Source organism: Cervus elaphus, chromosome 23, assembly GCF_910594005.1.
Source record: "Cervus elaphus chromosome 23, mCerEla1.1, whole genome shotgun sequence".
Classification (NCBI taxonomy): Eukaryota; Metazoa; Chordata; class Mammalia; order Artiodactyla; family Cervidae; genus Cervus; species Cervus elaphus.
The window spans coordinates 63169344-63188756 of record NC_057837.1 but is presented as its reverse complement, the minus strand read 5'-3'; the positions used below and the strand labels follow the sequence as shown (position 1 = coordinate 63188756).

The 19413-nt window shown below is 41.9% G+C and overlaps 1 protein-coding gene across 4 annotated transcripts in view; it reads right to left on the bottom strand.

The window, feature by feature from the left end:
* The window catches only part of LOC122681775 (agouti signaling protein), a 93153-nt gene extending 74359 nt beyond the window's left edge, over positions 1–18794 (bottom strand). For 3 of the 4 annotated variants that reach the window (XM_043884207.1, XM_043884204.1, XM_043884202.1), the window contains exons 1-2: positions 17068–17216; positions 15693–15780 (exon numbers count right to left, since the gene is read on the bottom strand). The gene's annotated coding sequence lies outside the window, so the exon portion shown is untranslated. Of the gene's footprint in view, positions 1–15692; positions 15781–17067; positions 17217–18720 lie in introns of those variants that run through there. The other variant, XM_043884206.1, reaches the window with a different exon arrangement.
* Positions 18795–19413: the final 619 nt, after the last annotated feature.

The following is a 19413-nucleotide window of genomic DNA, read 5'->3' as shown; positions in this document are numbered from 1 at the left end:
TCTCTATCTCCTTTATACTTTGTTTCTAGTTCTTTGTTCTCCTAGCAAACACGTTTCCTGCTGTACTTTACTAACTCTACAGTTTGCTTGTGTGAATGAATGACACACCTGCGCGAAGCAAGCGAGGAGCCCTGCTCTGCGGTTCCACGGTGACCTCATACAGCTTATGGCAGAAATCTGTGGAGGATTTATACCGACCTGCCAATGCCAAGAGGCACCCAATGTCTCCTTCGGGGACTGACCAGAAATGGGCAAAGCATGTCGACCGAACTCTCCTTTCTCGGTCGAACTTTTCGGTCTCTTTGACCATCTCATAACTCCTGGGAAATTAGAAGTACTAACCTAATCTATTGGATCATAGACTTTCAAGGGATTTGTGATCTATGCTATTACTGTGTACTGTTATTTAGATCCCAAACTTGGATTGGTAGTCAGGAAGTTCCTAGCCTTACTAGGAATCCAAAGTTTAGAAGCTAGATGGAGCTCTAGCTACAAGTGCATCTCTGAGGTTAAAGGTTTCTCAGATTGGAACGACAATGGGTTTTTTCCCTTTGGTAACACTGGCTCTTAGTGGACCAGAGGAGGTTCTTATACTGGTGTGGTGACATTTGGAAGGAACATCTCTGTTTTATGTCGTATAGGTCTTATTGTGGTCAGGAATATACTCAGGGTCGTGCACTGGCACTCAGGTGATGAATGTTTCCCCCAGCGGTCTTAGCCTGGGAGGCATTCCAGAAGGTTACTCTTGATTGCACCCTGGGTGGCATCAAAGGCAAGCAAGGTTTTAATGGTGAGGAGCTGAATGTCAGTCAGGGATGCCATCACGTCTACCCCTGGTGCATCCCCACCCTGTCTCGGCGGTAGAACCGGGAGGGACGAGTATGTCGCCTGCGTTGGTAAGGGACAGACTAAGCCCGACCAGGAAAGAAAAACTTTGGTGTAAAGTCTCTCTACACCCCCATCTAGAGCAGGGAGGGATGCTTCTGGTAGAAAGATGGCGCTGGTCACTTTTTTCTCTCTTACAGATGGGAACTAACAATTCCAGCCTCACTCCTTTGAATTGTAGCATGAAAAACTGGGATAGATTTGATCCCCAGGGCTTAAAGAAGACACACCTGGTCTTCCTATGTGTCGATACTGCATGGCCGCAGTACCCACTGGAGGATGGCGAATGGTGGCCAGTTGGAGGGTCTCTTAAGTATAATACTGTTTTACAATTAGACCGGTTCTGTAGAACCGGTAGAAGTAGTAGAAGTAGCATATATGTTGCCCTTTTTCTTTCTGTGAAATATGCCAGACTTATGTCCTAAGGGTATAGATTTGGATGTGAAACCTTCAGCTCCCTCCTGTCCCCCTACTTTGCTAGATGAGATGGAGGACAGGAGACAAAGAGATAAAGAAAAGCAGGTTTCTCCAATCTGTCCCTGGGATCATATGCGCAGAGCAGCCAGAGAGACTGAGGAACAGCCACACAAACTGTTGCCTCTTCATGAAGCACCCACCAGGAGAAATAATCAGTCTATGAGTGTTGATAAGCCCTCTTCCTATCAAGAAATACAAAGAATCAAGGAGGATCTCTGAGACTATCTAGAAGACCTGGAAAAATATATTAGAGCTTTTAAAGGTGTTACTCTGCTTTACGACCTTACTTGGAAGAATGTGATGTATATCTTGGGACAAACGCTGACTCCCTACTCAAAGTTGAGTTTTGGGAAAAGTGGTTGCTTATGGAGATGAATGGCTTGGTAATGAATCAGTAGGGAAGAGGGAGGATGAGATAACCGCCCTCCCTACTGGGAATCAGGCGGTCCCAATTACAGAACCAGACTGGGACTACAACACAGCTAAAGGAAGATGGGATCAGAGTCATTTTGTCAGATGTATTCTTGAAGGACTCAGGCAGGCACGTGCTAAGCCTTTAAAATATGGCAAATTGGCAAACATAGAACAGAGGAGAAAGAAGCTCCCGGTAAATTCCTAGATAGACTGAGAGAAGCCCTTCGCAGATTCACTGAGATTGATCCCGAAAGTGAAGAGGGAAAAGTGGTCTTTTTTTTTTTCCATTTAGGGAAAAGTGATCTTAAAGGATAGATTTCTCACTCAATCAGCTCCAGATATCCACCGTAAGCTATTAAAACGGGCGTATGGACCAAATCAGCCTTTAGATAATTTGTTACAACTGGCTCAGACAGTCTATTATGGTAGGGAATATGAGAGAAAGAAAGAAAAGCAGAAAAAGACAAAGGAACAGGTGGAAGCCCTTACAATGGCTATAAGATCCTGTCTGCAAGAGACCACACTGGAAGAGAGACTGCCCCCAGAGGCATAGGTTTCAGGGGTCAGACTCTCAAGACAATCAGGACTGAAGGTGCCCGGGGGTCCCCACACAAGCTCCCATCCTAATTACACCTGAAGAACCCCGGGTATTAATAACTGTGGGGGGCAATCCTTCGATTTCCTTTTAGATACTGGGGCAACTTACTCTGTGCTTACTGAAGCCCTTGGCCCACTTTCTTCCCGAGCTGCTTCCGTAATGAGACTGTCTGGACAAGCCAAAAGGTATTCAGTTTTTCTGTAAGTTGTGACTTACTCCGTGCTATTTTCACACGAGTTTCTGATCGTGTCATAGTCTCCCTCACCTCTTTTGGGGAGGGATTTACTGAGCAAGATCCATGCCTCTGTTTTCATAAATACGGAGCCCTCCCTTTCTCTCCCTTTAATTAAACAAAATGTAAATCCTAGAGTACGGGCTGATGGGAAATTTGTCGGTCGAGCACAAAATGCTATTCCTGTAGTTGTCAAGCTCAAAGACCCGCTCTTGTTTCCACATAAGAAGCAGTATCCACTGAAACCTGAGGTTAAGGAAGGGTTAAAACCCATCATCAAAAATTTAAAGGAGCAGGAACTATTAATTCCCTGTAACAGTCCATGCAACACTCCTATTTTGGGTATAAAGAAATCAAATGGTAAATGGAGACTAGTTCAAGATTTACGAATAATAAATGAGGCTGTGGTTCCTTTACACCCCGTGGTGCCTAATCCTTATACTCTATTGTCTGAAATTCCTGAACGAGCCAAATATTTCTCAGTAATTGATTTGAAAGATGCCTTCCACTCAGTGCCTTTAGTGGAGGAAAGTCAATTTCTATTTGCCTTTGAAGACCCTATGCAGCCAGCTTCTCAGTTAACCTGGACAGCTTTGCCCCAGGGATTTAGTGACAGTCCTCACTTATTTGGGCAAAGTTTGTCATGGGATCTACAAAACTTTAATAGCTCTGAAGCAGTGGTGTTACAATGTGTAGATGATATTTTGCTCAGTGCTGAGACAGAGGAAGCTTGTTCGTGAGCCTCAGAAGATTTCTTAAACTTTCTGGCAGGCTGCGGTTACAAGGCATCAAGAGAAAAGGCTCAGCTAGCAATCTGTTAAGATATCTGGGCCTAATCATATCAGAAGGGACTAGGGCCATAGGCCCTGAGAGAACGAAACCTATACTAAACCATCCCCTACCTATGATTTTAAGGCAATTGAGAGAATTTGGGGGAATGACGGGCTACTGTCACATTTGGATTCTGGGTTATGGGGAACTTGCCCAGCCTTTATATAAACTTACAGCTGAGACTCAGCAGGCTCAAACCAACAAACTGGTTTGGTCTCCAGATACTCAAAAGGCTTTTAAGGTTCTTCAGACTGCTTTCTGGCAAGCTCCCGCTCTGAGCTTGCCCACAGGGTCAGAATTTAATTTGTTTGTCACTGAAAGAAAAAGTATAGCCTTGGCAGTTTTGACACAACCCTGAGGGCCTCACCAGCAACGTATTGCTTATCTAAGCCGATAATTAGATGTAATTTCATGTGGGTGGCCCCACTGCCTAAGAGTAATTGGGGCAGCGGCTTTATTAGCACCCGAAGCTTTAAAAATAATTAATGGACGAAACCTTACTGTACTGACTTCTCATGATGTGAGTGAATCTTAAATTCTAAGGTTAATATTTGGATGACAGACAGTTGGCTCCTTAAATATCAGTTATTGTTGCTAGAAGGACCAGTAACTAAGCTTAAAGTTTGTGGAAATTTAAATCCTGCCACTTTCCTTCCTGGGAAGGAAAATGAAACACCTGATCACGATTGTTCCCAATTCCTAACTTTAAACTATGCTGCTCGGGAAGATCTAATGGATACCCCATTAGACAATCCTGATGTGGAAATATTTACAGATGGCAGTTCTTTTGTTCGGGATGGAAAGCGTAAAGCAGGTTATGCTGTGGTGACTGCTGAACAGGTTTTAGCAAAATCTCTCCCCCAGGGAACCAGTGCCCAGTTAGCAGAGCTTGTGGCTCTGACTCGGGCTCTAGAGTTAAGCAAAAGGCAGCGGGTAAATCTACACTGATTCTAAGTATGCTTATTTGACTTTACATGCTCATGCTGCAATATGGAAAGAAAGACAGTTTAAAACAGCAACAGGAGAACCTATTAAGCATTTCAGAGAGATCGAGAGACTTTTAACTGCTATATATTATCCTAAAGAAGTAGCTGTTATGCATTGCAAAGGGCACAGCAGGGATGGGAGTAAAGTAGCCGAAGGTAATCAGTTGGCTGACTGTCAAGCCAGAAAAGTGGCACTTTATGAAACCCCTTCACTGCAGACGCCTTTGATCTGGACAGGTCCTGTGGAACAGGAAAAACCATAATATACTGAGGAAGAATTAGAAAGATATGAGAAAAGAGAAGCAAAGATTACTGATAAAGGATGGTTACAGTCCAAGGATGGATGATTAATAATTCCTGAAAATGCTCAATGGAAAATTCTTAAGGGTTTACACCAGAGTTTTCATTTGGGTGCAGAGAGTACTTACCAAATGGCTTCTCATTTGTTTGAAGGTAAAAATGTAATGAAAACTTTAAAAAATATTATCAAAAGGTGTGAGGTTTGTCAGAAAAATAACCCAAAGACTGGAAAGCTAGCAAACTCTGGATTACAACGAAGTGGAAAATACCCTGGAGAGGACTGGGAAATTGATCTTACTCATATGCCAAAAGCTAATGGGTATTCTTGCTTACAAATTTGGGTGGATACTTTTACTGGATGGATTGAGGCTTTTCCCTGTCATAATGAACAGGCGAAGGAGGTTATAAAGATTTTAAGCCATGAAATTATCCCCAGGTTTGGACTGCCACAGAGCCTTCAGAGTGACAATGGCTCCGCCTTTAAAGCTGCTGTAACTCAGGGGGTATCTAAAGCTCTAGGAATAGAGTATCACTTACACTGTTCCTGGAGACCCCAATCCTCAGGAAAGGTTGAAAAAGCTAATGACATTATCAAAAGACATCTGTGCAAATTAACTCGAGACGCAGGACAATTGGATTAAAGTCCTACCCGTAGCTTTAGTGAGGGCTCGAACTGTCCCAAAAAAGGAGGGACTGTCCCCCTTTGAATGTATTTATGGAAGGCCTTTCTTACACACAGACATTGTTATAGACCCTGAAGCCTTGGAATTAACTAGTTATGTAACTCAGCTCTCAGCTTTTCAACAGGCATTAACAGAACTCCAGGAGAGGACTCCTGACCCAGCCTCTGAGTCAAACAAGCCTCTGTTTGAGCCAGGAACTGAGGTCCTCATAAAAACATTGGGGTCTGGGGATCCATCCCTCAAGCCCCTCTGAGAAGGCCCTTACTAGGTTAGTCTTTCTTCTCCCACAGCTGTCAGAGTGCCAGGAATTGATCCGTGGGTACATCACACTCAAGTTAAGAGGTGGCACCCTGACCAGAACTAAGTGACTTCATTTTATGTCTTTACTTTCTATGCTCTGACTTTGTACTTTTCAGATGGGCCTGAAAACCTATGTGAGCCTACTTCTGCTGACTCCAAAACTCCTGAGTCTGTTGTTTGATCCTCAAGACAATGCCTTCCTGTCCTGGGCTCACTCCTATGCTACATTTCATAATTGGTCTAACTGCTGGGTCTGTGGAGCACTTCCCTCTTCATCAGTGGAAGGCTTCCCATGGTGGACATCTCCACTTTGAGGAAAAGACTTTCTCCAAGTCTGCAAATATCTTCAACAACAATCACATGTGATGCCTCTTCTTAACCTGATGACATCTAACAACCTTAAGATGGACTGATGTAACTATGGACATAATGTAACTTTTCATTTTGATTTTAACTTGGTTTAATGACTAGTTTGCCTTACATCTGTAACTGTATAATGGGGTTTTCTAACCATCTAAAAGCTTTTAATTTACAAATGGTTGTCCAAGCTCTTACAAGTGCCACAGCCTCCTCCAACTATTACCTGGGGCTCCTGGATCAGAGACCCTCAATATGAGAGTTAGGAGAATATGTTGCCTCAACAATTTAGGGACTATGCCCCTAAACAGCAGGAAGTAGTTAGGGAATGAAAACGACGCCCCTTTCCCTTGGCAACATAATTCTCCTAAAAGAAAAGGGGGGGATGAGAGAGTCATTTCCTAGGCAGGTCGATAAGAAGTCTAGGGATTCCCAAGGAGAGAGGGGTCTGGAATTCTCATGGAGGAAGAAAGGACAAACTTTTTTCCCCTCTACATTCCTTAGGATTATATAACAATAATGTATCCTGCTTGAGGACAGTCTCTGGAAAAACCTTCTGGCTAATCCTGTTATCTTAAAATGTAAATTATGGGAGTAGGTCTAGTGAGGTCTTTACAACTTCCAGACATTCTTTTGATTCACTGTAATAACTAATTGGAGAGTATATAACTCCAGCAAGGGGGTACTCTTTCTGCCCCCTTCTGATGCCTATGTCAGAAGCTTCCTCTATCTCCTTTATACTTTAATAAAACTTTATTACACAGAAGCTCTGAGCGATCAAGCCTCGTCTCTGGGCCCAGATTGAATTCTTCTCCTCCAGAGGCCAAGAATCCCAGCATCTTTTCGTGGTTCAGCAACAACCTTTCAATAGTCAAAGTAATCCCGAGGAAAAAGAACAAAGCTGGAGGTATCATGTTCCCTGGTTTCAGATTATACTACAAAGCTATAGAAATCAAAACACTATAGTACTGGACAAAAAACAGACACATATATCAATGGTACAGAACAGAGAGCCCAGAAATAAATCCACACTTATATAGTCAATTAATCTATGACAAAGGCTCAGATCATGAACTCCTTATTGCCAAATTCAGACTTAAATTGAAGAAAGTAGGGAAGGAATGGGATGGGGAGGGAGGTGGGAGGGGGGTTCAGGATGGGGAACACATGTAAATCCATGGCTGATTCATGTCAATGTATGGCAAAAACCACTACAATATTGTAAAGTAATTAGCCTCCAACTAATAAAAATAAATGAAAAAAAAAAAAAAAAAAGGAAGTAGGGAAAACCACTAGACCATTCAGGTATGACCTAAATCAAATCCCTTATGATTATACAGTGGAAGTGAGAAATAAATTTAAGGGACTAGATCTGATAGATTGCCTGATGAACTATGGATGGAGGTTCATGACATTGTACAGGAGACAGGGATAAAGACCATCCCCAAGAAAAAGAAATGCAAAAAGGCAAAATGGCTGTCTGAGGGGGAGTACAAATAGCTGTGAAAAGAAGAGAAGCGAAAAGGAAAGATACATCCATTTGAATGCAGAATTCCAAAGAATAGCAAGAAGAGATAAGAAAGCCTTCCTCAGTGATCAGTGCAAAGAAATAGAGGAAAACAACAGAATGGGAAAGACTAGAGATCTCTTCAAGAAAATTAGAGATACCAAGGGAACATTTCATGCAAAGATGGGCTCAATAAAGGACAGAAATTGTATGGACCTAACAGAAGCAGAAGATATTAAGAAGAGGTGGCAAGAATACACAGAAGAACTGTACATAAAAGATCTTCACGACCCAGATAATCACAATGGTGTGATCACTCACCTAGAGCCAGACATCCTGGAATGTGAAGTCAAGTGGGCCTTAGGAAGCATCACTATGAACAAAGCTAGTGGAGGTGATGGAATTCCAGTTGAGCTATTTCAAATCCTGAAAGAAAGTGCTGCACTCAATATGCCAGGAAATTTGTAAAACTCAGCAGTGGCCACAGGACTGGAAAAGGTCAGTTTTCATTCCAATCCCAAAGAAAGGCAATCCCAAAGAATGCTCAAACTACCGCACAATTGCACTCATCTCACACGCTAGTAAAGTAATGCTCAAAATTCTCCAAGCCAGGCTTCAGCAATATGTGAACTGTGAACTTCCAGATGTTCAAGCTGGATTTAGAAAAGGCAGAGGGACTAGAGATCAAATTGCCAACATCTTCTGGATCATTGAAAAAGCAAAAAACATCTACTTCTGCTTTACTGACTATGCCAAAGCCTTTGACTGTGTTGATCACAGTTGACTGTGTTGATCACAGTAAACTGTGGAAAAATCTGAAAGAGATGGGAATACCAGACCACCTGACCTGCCTCTTCAGAAATCTGTATGCAGGTCAGGAAGCAACAGTTAGAACTGGACATGGAACAACAGACTGGTTCCAAATAGGAAAAAGAGTACGTCAAGGCTGTATATTGTCACCATGCTTATTTAACTTATATGCAGAGTACATCATGAGAAATGCTGGCCTGGAAGAAGCACAAGCTGGAATCAAGATTGCCAGGAGAAATATCAATAACCTCAGATATACAGATGACATGACCCTTATGGCAGAAAGTGAAGAAGAACTAAAGAGCCTCTTGATGAAAGTGAAAGAGGAGAGTGAAAAAGTTGGCTTAAAGCTCAACATTCAGAAAACTAAGATCATGGCATTCGGTCCCATCACTTCATGGCAGATAGATGGGGAAACAGTGGAAACAGTAGCTGACTTTATTTTTCTGGGCTCCAAAATCACTGCAGATGGTGATTGCAGCTATGAAATTAAAAGACGCTTACTCCTTGGGAGGCAAGTTATGACCAACCTAGACAGCATATTAAAATGCAGAGACATCATAGCGACGTTGCTTTTTGATCCTTCGATGTCGGCTCTTCCTATCATTGTGAAGCAGAATTCACCAAGCGTTGGATTGTTCACCCACTAATAGGGAACGTGAGCTGGGATTAGACTGTCGTGAGACAGGTTAGTTTTACCCTACTGATGATGTGTTGTTGCCATGGTAATCCTGCTCAGTACGAGAGGAACCGCAGGTTCAGACATTTGGTGTATGTGCTTGGCTGAGGAGCCAATGAGGCAAAGCTACCATCTGTGGGATTATGACTGAACGCCTCTAAGTCAGAATCCCGCCCAGGCCGAATGATGATAAAAAAAAAAAAAAAAAAAAGCAGAGACATTACTTTGCCAACAAAGGTCCATCTAGTCAAGGCTATGGTTTTTCCAGTGGTCATGTATGGATGTGAGAGTTGGACTGTGAAGAAAGCTGAGCGCCAAAGAATTGATGCTTTTGAACTGTGGTGTTGGAGAAGACTCTTGAGAGTCCGTTGGACTGCAAGGAGATCCAACCAGTCCATCCTAAAGGAGATCAGTCCTGGGTGTTCATTGGAAGGACTGATGTTGAAGCTGAAACTCCAATACTTTGGCCACCTGATGTGAAGAGCTAACTCATTTGAAAAGACCCTGATGCTGGGAAAGATTGAGGGCAGGAGGAGAAGGGGACGACAGAGGATGAGATGGTTGGATGGCATCATCGACTCGATGGACATGGGTTTGGGTGGACTCCGGGAGTTGGTGATGGATAGGGAGGCCTGGCATGCTGTGGTTCATGGGGTCGCAAAGAGTCGGACATGACAGAGCGACTGAACTGAAAGAACATATGGTATATTTATATACAATGGAATATCACTCAGCTATAAACAAGAATGAAATCTTGCCATTTGCCACAACAGCAAGGGTATTATGCTAAGTGAAATAAGTCAGACAAAAAAAGACAAATACCATATGTTTTCACTTACAAGTGGAATCGAAAAAACAAAACAAGAGCTTCGCTGGTGACTTAGTGGTAAAGAATCTGCCTGCTAATGCAGGAGACAAGGGTTCAATCCCTGGTCTAGGAAGATCCCACATGCCATGGAGCAACTCAGCCTATGTGCCACAACTATTGAGCCTGTGCTCTCGAGTTCGGGCTCCACAATGAGAGGAGCCACCGTGGGAGGGAGGTTTAAGAGGGAGAGAACAAATATATACTTATGGCTGATTAATGTTGATGTATGGCAGAAAGCAAAACAGCATTGCAAAGCAATTATCCTCTAATTGAAACAACAACAACAACAACAACAAAAGAGAATACACTCCAGTGAGAAGCCTGTGCACCAAAACTAGAGAGTAGCTCCTGCTCGCTGCAACTAGAGGCAAGCCCACGCGGCAACAAAGACCCAGCACAGCCAAAAGTAAATAAAATTATATAAAAAATAAGAAAACAGAAACAGACGTAGATACAGAGAACAAACTGGTTATTACTATAGGGGAGAATGTTAGGGGGTTTGGTGAAACAGATGAAAGCGATTAAGAGGCACTAACTTCCAGTTATAAAATAAATAAAGCACAAGATGTAATATGGGCTTCCCAGTAATATGACGCTAGTGGTAAGGAACCTGCCTGCCAGTGCAGGAGACATAAGAGACTTGGGTTCAATCCCTGGGTCAAGCAGATTCCCTGGAGGAGGGCATGGCAACACACTCCAGTATTCTTGCCTTGAGAATCCCATGGACAGAGGAGCCTGGCAGGCTACAGTCCACAGGGTTGCAAAGATTTGGACACAGCTGAAGCAACCTAGCATGCATGCATGAGAGATGTAATATACAACATAAGAAATAAAATCAATAATACTATAATAACTTTGTATGGTGACAGATGATTATTAGACCTATCATAGTGATCATTTTGTAATGTATTTGCATGTCAGACCACTGTGCTGTCAAATCATTATGTCAGCTACACTTCAATAAATAAAATCTATGTGGAAATGCAGAGCAGAAGTTCAAGAATAGTCAAGATAATCTTGCGGAAGACCAGAAATATGAAAAACTTATTCTATTATGTATTAAGTTCATTATAGTAGCTATAGTATTTGAAACAGCATGGAATTGGCACAGAGACAAACTAATAGATAAATTTTAAAAGTGGACATTCCAGAACCAGATTAACCAGACTCATAGAAAACTGTCTAACTATAAAAGGAATTAATAGTCTTTTCAGTACATGATACTGGGTCAATTGGCTATCCATATGGAAGAAAAAAAGGAAATATGACGTTACAGCATAGCCTAAAATCAATTCTAGATGGATGATGTTTTCAGGTTACATTGCAACTATCCATATTTAATAAAATAATTAAAAGTAAATAAAATTTAAAATTCAATACATCAGAAATACTGGCCACATTTCAAGTGCTCAATACCTGCATCATGTTGGCTGTCATATTGTACAGCATAGCTGGAGAATAGTTCTATCACTGCAGAAAGTTCTATTGAACAGCACTATTCAAAAAAATATTATAGGAGAATATTTTTATGACTTTAGGTAGAAAAAAAAATTTTAACAGAATTTTTTAAAAAGATGCTAACCATGAAAGAAAATCTTGAATAATTTAATCAATTTAAATTTAAATTAGGAACTCCTTTTCATCAAATAACACTATAAAGACAGTGACAATGCAAGCCGCAGAATGGAATAAGAGCCAGGCCTAGGGTGAGGCAAGTTGAAGCCTCGGGTGAAAGTCTAGTAAAGTGTTAAGCCTGGACACAAATTTTTAAGGGGGCATAAAACAACAACAACAACAACAAAAAACCCTCAGTAATCAAAACAAGATATTTGCAGTATTTTTAAAAATCAAAATTAGTTTTTTAAAATCCATGATGAATAAAATGTCATAATTTTAAATCAAGATAGGTATCCACTGATTTTCCCTTTGCCTCAGGGTCCAATATGCTTAGACATCATTTGGGAAATGATATTTGTAACTTGTACACAACCAATGTCTACAATTTAAAGAACATAGACCAATAAAAATGTCAGACAACCCAACAGAATAGGTTCAAGATATGAAGGGTATTTCACAAAACAGGATATCCAAATGGCCAATGAATGACAAAAGGTGCTCAACTTCATTAGTGTCAAGGAAATATAAATTAAAATAGAAAGGCATTCCACTATTCTCTCACCAAAATAGTTAAATATAAAAGACAGACAATACCATGTATTGATGAAAACTGAAAGTGAAAGTGTTAGTCACTCAGTAGTGTCTGACTCTTTGCAACACCATGGACTGTAGCCCGCCAGGCTCCTCTGTCCATGGAACTCTCCAGGCAAGAATACTGGAGTGGGTTGTCATTTCTTACTCCAGGGAATCTTCCTGACCCAAGGATCAAACCTGGGTCTCCCACATTAGCAGGCACATTCTTTACCGTCTGAGCCATGAGGATGTTAAAAAAAACCCAGAAACCTCAGACAAGGCTGTTAGAAGTATAAAATGATACAACTAATTTGGAAAACTGGCAGTATCTATTAAAGCAGAACTCACATGTCTTACAATTCAGCACTTCCATTTTTAGATATACCCAATAGAATTGCATTCATATGTTCAGCAAAAAACTGTTCACAAATGTTCCTAATAGAACTGTTCATAATAGTCCCCAACTGGAAACAACCCAAATGCCCATCAATAAATAAACTGTGGTATATTAATTCATGAAATAAAATTTAGCAATTCAAATAAAATACTACTACATGCAGAAATTCCCTGGAGGTGCAGTGGTTAGGACTCTACCCTTTCAATGCAGGGGCCACAGGGTTGGATCCCTGATTGGGGAACTAAGATCCCACAAGCTGCGTGGTGCAGTCAAAAAACAAAATCCCAAATATTACTACATGCAATAGCATAACTAAATCTTACAAAGCAAAAGAAGTCACACATCAAAGTACATACCGCCCCACCACCACCACCCCCAACAGGCAAAACTTAATTATGGTGTTAGAAGTCAGGTTAGTGGTTACCCTTGGGAAGAAAGAGACTTAAAGAAGGCATGAGGGGGTTCTGCGTACTGGTAATGTTCTGTTTCTAGATCTAGGTTCAGTTTTCCTGGGTGTGTTCATGTGGTAAAAATTCATCAAGCTGTACACATTTTTGTTTAATAGAAACAGACAAACATCAAATAAAAATTTAAAGTATTGTGGTCTGTGTCCAGACCATTCAGGATCCCAGGAAAGAAGGAGATCAAGATTTTAAACATTAAGCAATCAAGTGAAAAAGGCAGCTGTCACAACCTTCTCTCTTTGACCTGGCTCCCTGTCACCCAGCAAAGACAGGTTACTTTCAGCTGTCGTCTTATTCACAAGTAGGAGAGGCGAGGCTTTGTCTTCTCCTTTGATGCACAGGAAGATGGCAGCCCTGAGCAAGTCTATGAGGAGGTTAAAGCCCCACAGACTGTTAGAAGTAGACGCAGGCTTAGAAACTGGCCTCCTAATTCCCGCTCCTGAGCTTTGTGCACCAGGGCCTGCTGCTACCGAGAATCAGGCCACCCGACCATCCTGAAGCTCCGATCAGTGTAACTTCACTGGGGTCTAGTGGTTTTTTCTCTGTGTCCCTGACTTACAATGGTGCTGTGGATGGGGATGACATCACTTTTCTGGAAGGGAATGTCAAAGGGTGCAACTATAGGACATAAGGAGGCAATTTTAAATAACCAGTTTTATCCTTTCTGAAAGTCCAATCACTGACTATATTGAATGAGGGCTGATGGCACTTAAGAGCGGAACAAACCAAGGAAAGAGTGAAACATATACTGGATGGGAACCAGTCAGAAAGGACTATTTCTAAACTAATGAAAAGAGTCACACTTTTCATCCTTTCATCTTTTAAATAAGATTTAAATTGTGGTTTAGAATGTTTTGAATTTAGTACTTTTGTTCCAAGCTGATTCTTCTTAAAAACACTTGAATATAAAGAATCTGTAAGCACAGGTTTGCGGAACAGATGGAGACAGAACTGGTGGTTGTCTAGTAGGCAATTTATGGCTGTGTCCTAATTTTGTGGGGGTTATCAGAAGGATTTATAGAACTCTCCCCCACTGCAACACCCCCCATTCTTCTTCTTTTTCCTCAAGAGAGCTGCCCTATGAGCAAAATGCAGACCTCTTGGGGCTATAGGGACTACTTTGGCCCCCAGACCCATCTGCACAGGTATTTTAATTGGATACAGACTTTAGCTTTACAGTTCTTTACAATTTCCTCACCAAAACCTGAATAAATCTTCCCTACCCAACTGAACTCAGTTTTCTCTCAAGCCACAGTCTATTTCTTTGTGTACATTTTCCCTGAGCCATATTCTTTCTTATCTCAATCAAAGATGACACTCTGCTACCATCCGCCTTCCTCCCAAACCCAACACACGCATTGACATGTGATCTTTTTTATTTCTATTTTCTGTTTTGTTTCTATAAGAACTCTTCTCTCTTTTTGACTAGCGTCCTGGCTCTTTCATCGAACTCTGAACACTAGGTTCATTTGCTTTCCCGTACTGAACTGTAACTGCATCTTTGCTGGAATGCTCACCCATATGCAGAAGCACTTGGAAAAGAAAAACATTTGCAGTGTAACAGAAAGATGGCAAGTTTCATGTTATTTTAACTTTTGAGATGCCTTCAGACTGTCCTGAAGAACCAGAAACAGCCCTTTTCCCAGACTGTATTTCAATCCCGAGCCACTTACACAAAATGGGTTTACCGTACTCGACAGTAAAACTGTCAATTAAAAACAATTGTCTCAAATTGAGTTATACATTTCTTTATATCCTTGATTATGCACAGGACTCCAAAGCAATTGAATCCTGTAAGTGGTTTCCTAGACCCACAGATCTGTTTTTCAAAGCCTCAACCTGACAGAGACTGAAACCAAACACTTCAACCTACAATTTACTTCTTTTGAGGTAAAGATCGGTCTCCTTTCTACATCTGTCTGACAGGATATTTGAGTGACCAAATCAAAAGGCTATAATGGGCACCCCCAATTCCTGGTAATTATCTTTGTATGGGGCTTTCCTGCTCAGAGTTGTGCCCAAAATGAAGCGATCAGTGTTAGTGTCCCGATCCTTAATGAGATCCCTGTGGCTTAAGCAGAGGAAACGCAAGCACATGCCCTACCTTCAACATGAGAATCTCTTCCTTTATTTTCAGAGCAGGTTGACCAAATGAACCACTGTAACTTCAAGCTTCCAAGGTATGGTTCCATTTCTTCCTGGATTTGTTCTTTATATTATCGGTGTTGTCGGTTCTCTGCAACATGGCTGCTCCCTCCCGGAATGTTCTTCTCCTACATGTATCTCAATAGAGCTCCACACTTTGATACAGGAAAGGGCACAAACCTGTAGCCTTCTCTTCTCTGGTACTATCTCAGCTACCTGTACACAAAGTATGGGCAGTGGCCAACTGCTTTTACAAAAATTTAGGTGCTCAAATATAGGAAGATTCTGCACCCAAGTAAGAAACTGTAATTTGGAAACTTAAATCAGTGGAATGTACCAGGAAAAAAATCATCTTGGCACCGAGGGCTTGGTGAGTTTTTTTACTACAGAAGAAACAAAAAAGTAGAAGAAAATGAGGAGGAGGGAGGAAGGAAAAGGAAAGAAAAAGAAGAGGAAGAAAAGGAGAAGAAATTGAGCTCATAGATATCCTGTTAAGCACAGATATGGCTCTGTACTGAAACACTCGTTGACAAAGAGAAAGAAATTTCTTCTTCCCACACTGGACTCACCTCTCACTCTACAGGGCCCTGTCCCGGGAATTGTCAGTAGCAGCTGTCTGTGGTCAGTAACAGATAACTCCAGATCAAAAGAAGGGTTCTGAAATCAAGATGTCTTTTTTTAGATTAATGGTTCTCCAAGTGGAATCCGGGGATCTATAGTGGGTCTGCAGAGATTCTTCCAACCGTTCTGCGGACTGGGTCAAAACGCAAGGCACAGAAGTGTGTTGATTTTTTTTTCCCCCTTTTAAAACATATTTTCTGCTGTGGATTTCAATCAAAACTTAAAAGCATCAAAACAAATATGTTTAAAGGGACCTACAAATAATCACAGGGATTCAGCAAACACACCTGTAAAGTGGTTGGTTGGTTTGTTTGCTGGCTTATTCAATCTAGTAAATGGATAATACTTTTGTCTAGCTCAAGTTGTCTAAAGACTAAAAATTTTGAAACTCACCAGTCCAAATGAAAAGACAAACCTTGCAAATCACATCTTTGTGAGGGGAAGAAAGTCAAGTCCTTTCTCCCCTGAGTTTCCCATTTCCCGGCATCACTTACTTCCTGGCCCTCTCTCTCTGTACTGCTTTCTAGCTCAACACCCACAGCTCTGAAGTCGGAATCAGCCACTGCCAAGAAGAACCCTTCTCTGCAGCTACAGCTGTCATTACTCGGGTTTCTCTCCCAGGGAGCAGGAGCTCAGGTATGGGGTGAAGGAGATGTCGACTGCAGCTGCAGCTTGAGAAGACCTGCTTTTCCTCATCCCAGCCCCACAGCAACAGTTAACCCCAGGAAAGCCTGGACTGCTGGAGAGTTTTGTGAATTATCTCATGACCCAGTTGTTACCCATATAGCACAACAAAGCCGTCAGGCCATCGAGGCTGCTCAGATGCCATGAGATAAAATTTAGTCCTTACACCTACATTTGCCTTTCCCTCTCTGATGGAGCTACATGTACATTCAGCTGTCAGTTGAACAAATTTGCACCATCATAGTTTCTTAGAAGCATTTCAAAGCAGAGGGGCTGCCTATACAGTAAACAGTGTAAACAGTGTGGGAGTTTACAGGGTGAACTGTGGGAGCAGTAAATTATAATGGACTTAGAGGCCTGTAATTGGATTTTGCTGAAGTATTTGAAGCACCATTTACCTATCAGTAAATGTCATATGTACAAAGTGCTCTCAGATAACTCCGATGCTACCCTTAATTACTCAGATGCCGTTAGCTCTCCTCTGGCACAGACTCACTCAAGAATAAAGGAAGCAATGTTCTTCTCATCTTGCTTGATAAGGTGAAAACTTGTTAGCTCTTTGAATGTGATTGGGGTGGGGGGAAAGAAAGAAAGAGGAAAGAAATCAATCTCAATATCTGAATGGAATTTGTCACATACCTCTCAGGGAACCCCTGGTTCTTAAATGTTTCCGCTAAAGATTGCCTCTTCCAACTTCTGCAGAAGCTCAATGACTCAGCCTGTGAGAGAACGGATACTTTGTTGCCAGTTCGTGCAAGTTGGTTTAAATAGGTTGTGAAGATGCTTTAGCTGTGACCAAACCTCTGGCAGGAGGAGGCGGGGCAGCACATGCCACGTAAGCACACTTGCGTGTTTCGCCTGTTTCTGTGAGGATACCCAGTGGGAAGGATGTTTGCCACATAGGAGGAACTGGAGGCTGTCTATTGTATTACATGGTATCCCAGACTTAGAATCTGCCTCCTGCAGGAACAGTCCACAAATTTGCTCATGTCTTGAGATCTACGTTTGATTCCTACATGGCTCCTGTCTCTGGATTCCTTGGGTATCACAGAAAGGGATCAGGGTATCAGAAGACCTGGTTTCAGCTCCTGACTAACACTTATAAGCTCTATGATTTTAAACTAATGTATCTGCCTTTTCTGAGCTTCAGTGTATTGGTCCCATGGATAAATAATATCCTCAATGGGGATACTGGGGAATGAACTGAGACAATGGTATGCAAAGTGCCTGGTAGTGTTGCAAGCATATGAACTGTGTGTGAATCTGGGGGAGCATAAGGTGGCAAAGGATGACTCAGCCTTGAAAGAGGAAGACCCCATAATTATAAGAGGGGCCCAGGGAAAGGGTTCAATGATTGTGAATACCCTGTCTTACTGAAACATGTGGAAGATGTTTGTTCTTAAGGTGAAATGATGAAAAAGGCACTGAACTGGAAGTTGGGAAATTAGTGTTCTAGTCTTGACTCTGGTGACAAGAGAGCTAGTTTGCACAGGTCAATTAATCTCTTCGTGTTTGTTTCCTATATAATAGTGATATTCATACTCTCTCTTTCCTAAGTGTAGTATTATTGTGATGCTTGAATAAGACAGGGTCTAGATATATATATATATATTGTATGTATATGTATATATATATGTCTGCCTACAATGTGGGAGACCTGGGTTCAATCCCTGGGTCGGGAAGATCTGGAGAAGGAAATGGCAACCCACTCCAGTATTCTTGCCTGGAAAATCCCATGGAGGGAGGAACCTGGTAGGCTACAGTCCATGGGGTCGCAAAGAGTCGGACACGATTGAGCAACTTCACTTTATATATATGTATGTATATATATATATATATATATACATGTAAAACATACTAAAATATAGGAGCTCCTCAGTGGCTCAGTAGTAGAGAATACGCCTGTGAATGCAGGAGATGCAGGAGACTCTGGTTCGATCCCTGAGTCGGGGAGATCCCCTGCAGGAAGAAACGGTAACCACTCCAGTATTCTTGCCTGGAGAATCCCATGGACAGAAGGACCAGGCAGGCTACGGTCTAGGCGGGTGCAAAAGAGTTGGACATGATTTAGTGACTAAACAACAAAAACATTAAAATATAATTTATTTTGGTCAAAAACTTCCTGCCTTCAATCATTCCCAACATCAGGGTCTTTTCCAATGACTTAAGCATATAGCGGAACAAGTCAGGCAGTCTGGGAGGCAGGAACAGGATCATCCTTGCAGCTTTGGGAAGCTTAAGACAGAAATCCTACCCTCAAATCTCTGATCATATAACGTTGTCAACACTTACCTTCAATAGTAGCCAAGAAGGAGAACCATCCTCTCTATCAAACTTTTCATTTGCCTTCCTGTCCAAGAAAACACCTGCAGAAAAAAATTAGGAAAACTCAGTTTATTTGTTCTGTCTTCTTGTTTGCTTTTTCTTCCATGACCCAGCATACTGCAGACCTGCCCTGGGTGAACAGATTATGGGAGAGGCTTGTGGCACAGGCACTCAACGCTGAAACACTGAGGATCAACCTCTTTCTTATAGTAAAGGGCTGCCTGGAATGTTCCTCCCATTTATGGGTCAGCCTGGGCCCTAAAACAAAGGCAGCTGCCCCAGACTCTTCTGCATGGACAGAGAGACTTATAGACACTGACATCTCCCCATAATTGTTTCCGTTTATAGGGAGCCACTGAAGTGGTGGGTTGGGGGAGCCGGAAGGCAGCAGATGGATAGAATTAGGATTCACTCTTTCCTGGGGTACCCTGGCCTTGGTCTGCAGAGAAAAAGACACTGCAGGCCATCCCAGTTTCAGGCATACAGCATCTCCTCCCCAACTTGTCCTTAAACAATCCTGGCTCACGTAGCAGTAAGGACAGGAACCTGTTAGAACTAGCAGAGCTCTGACATTTCAAGCCCTAAAACAGATCTAAAGCCAGGCTCCCACATTATGACCATATGGCTTATCCTTTTAAAAGGAGTCATTGAGTATAAATT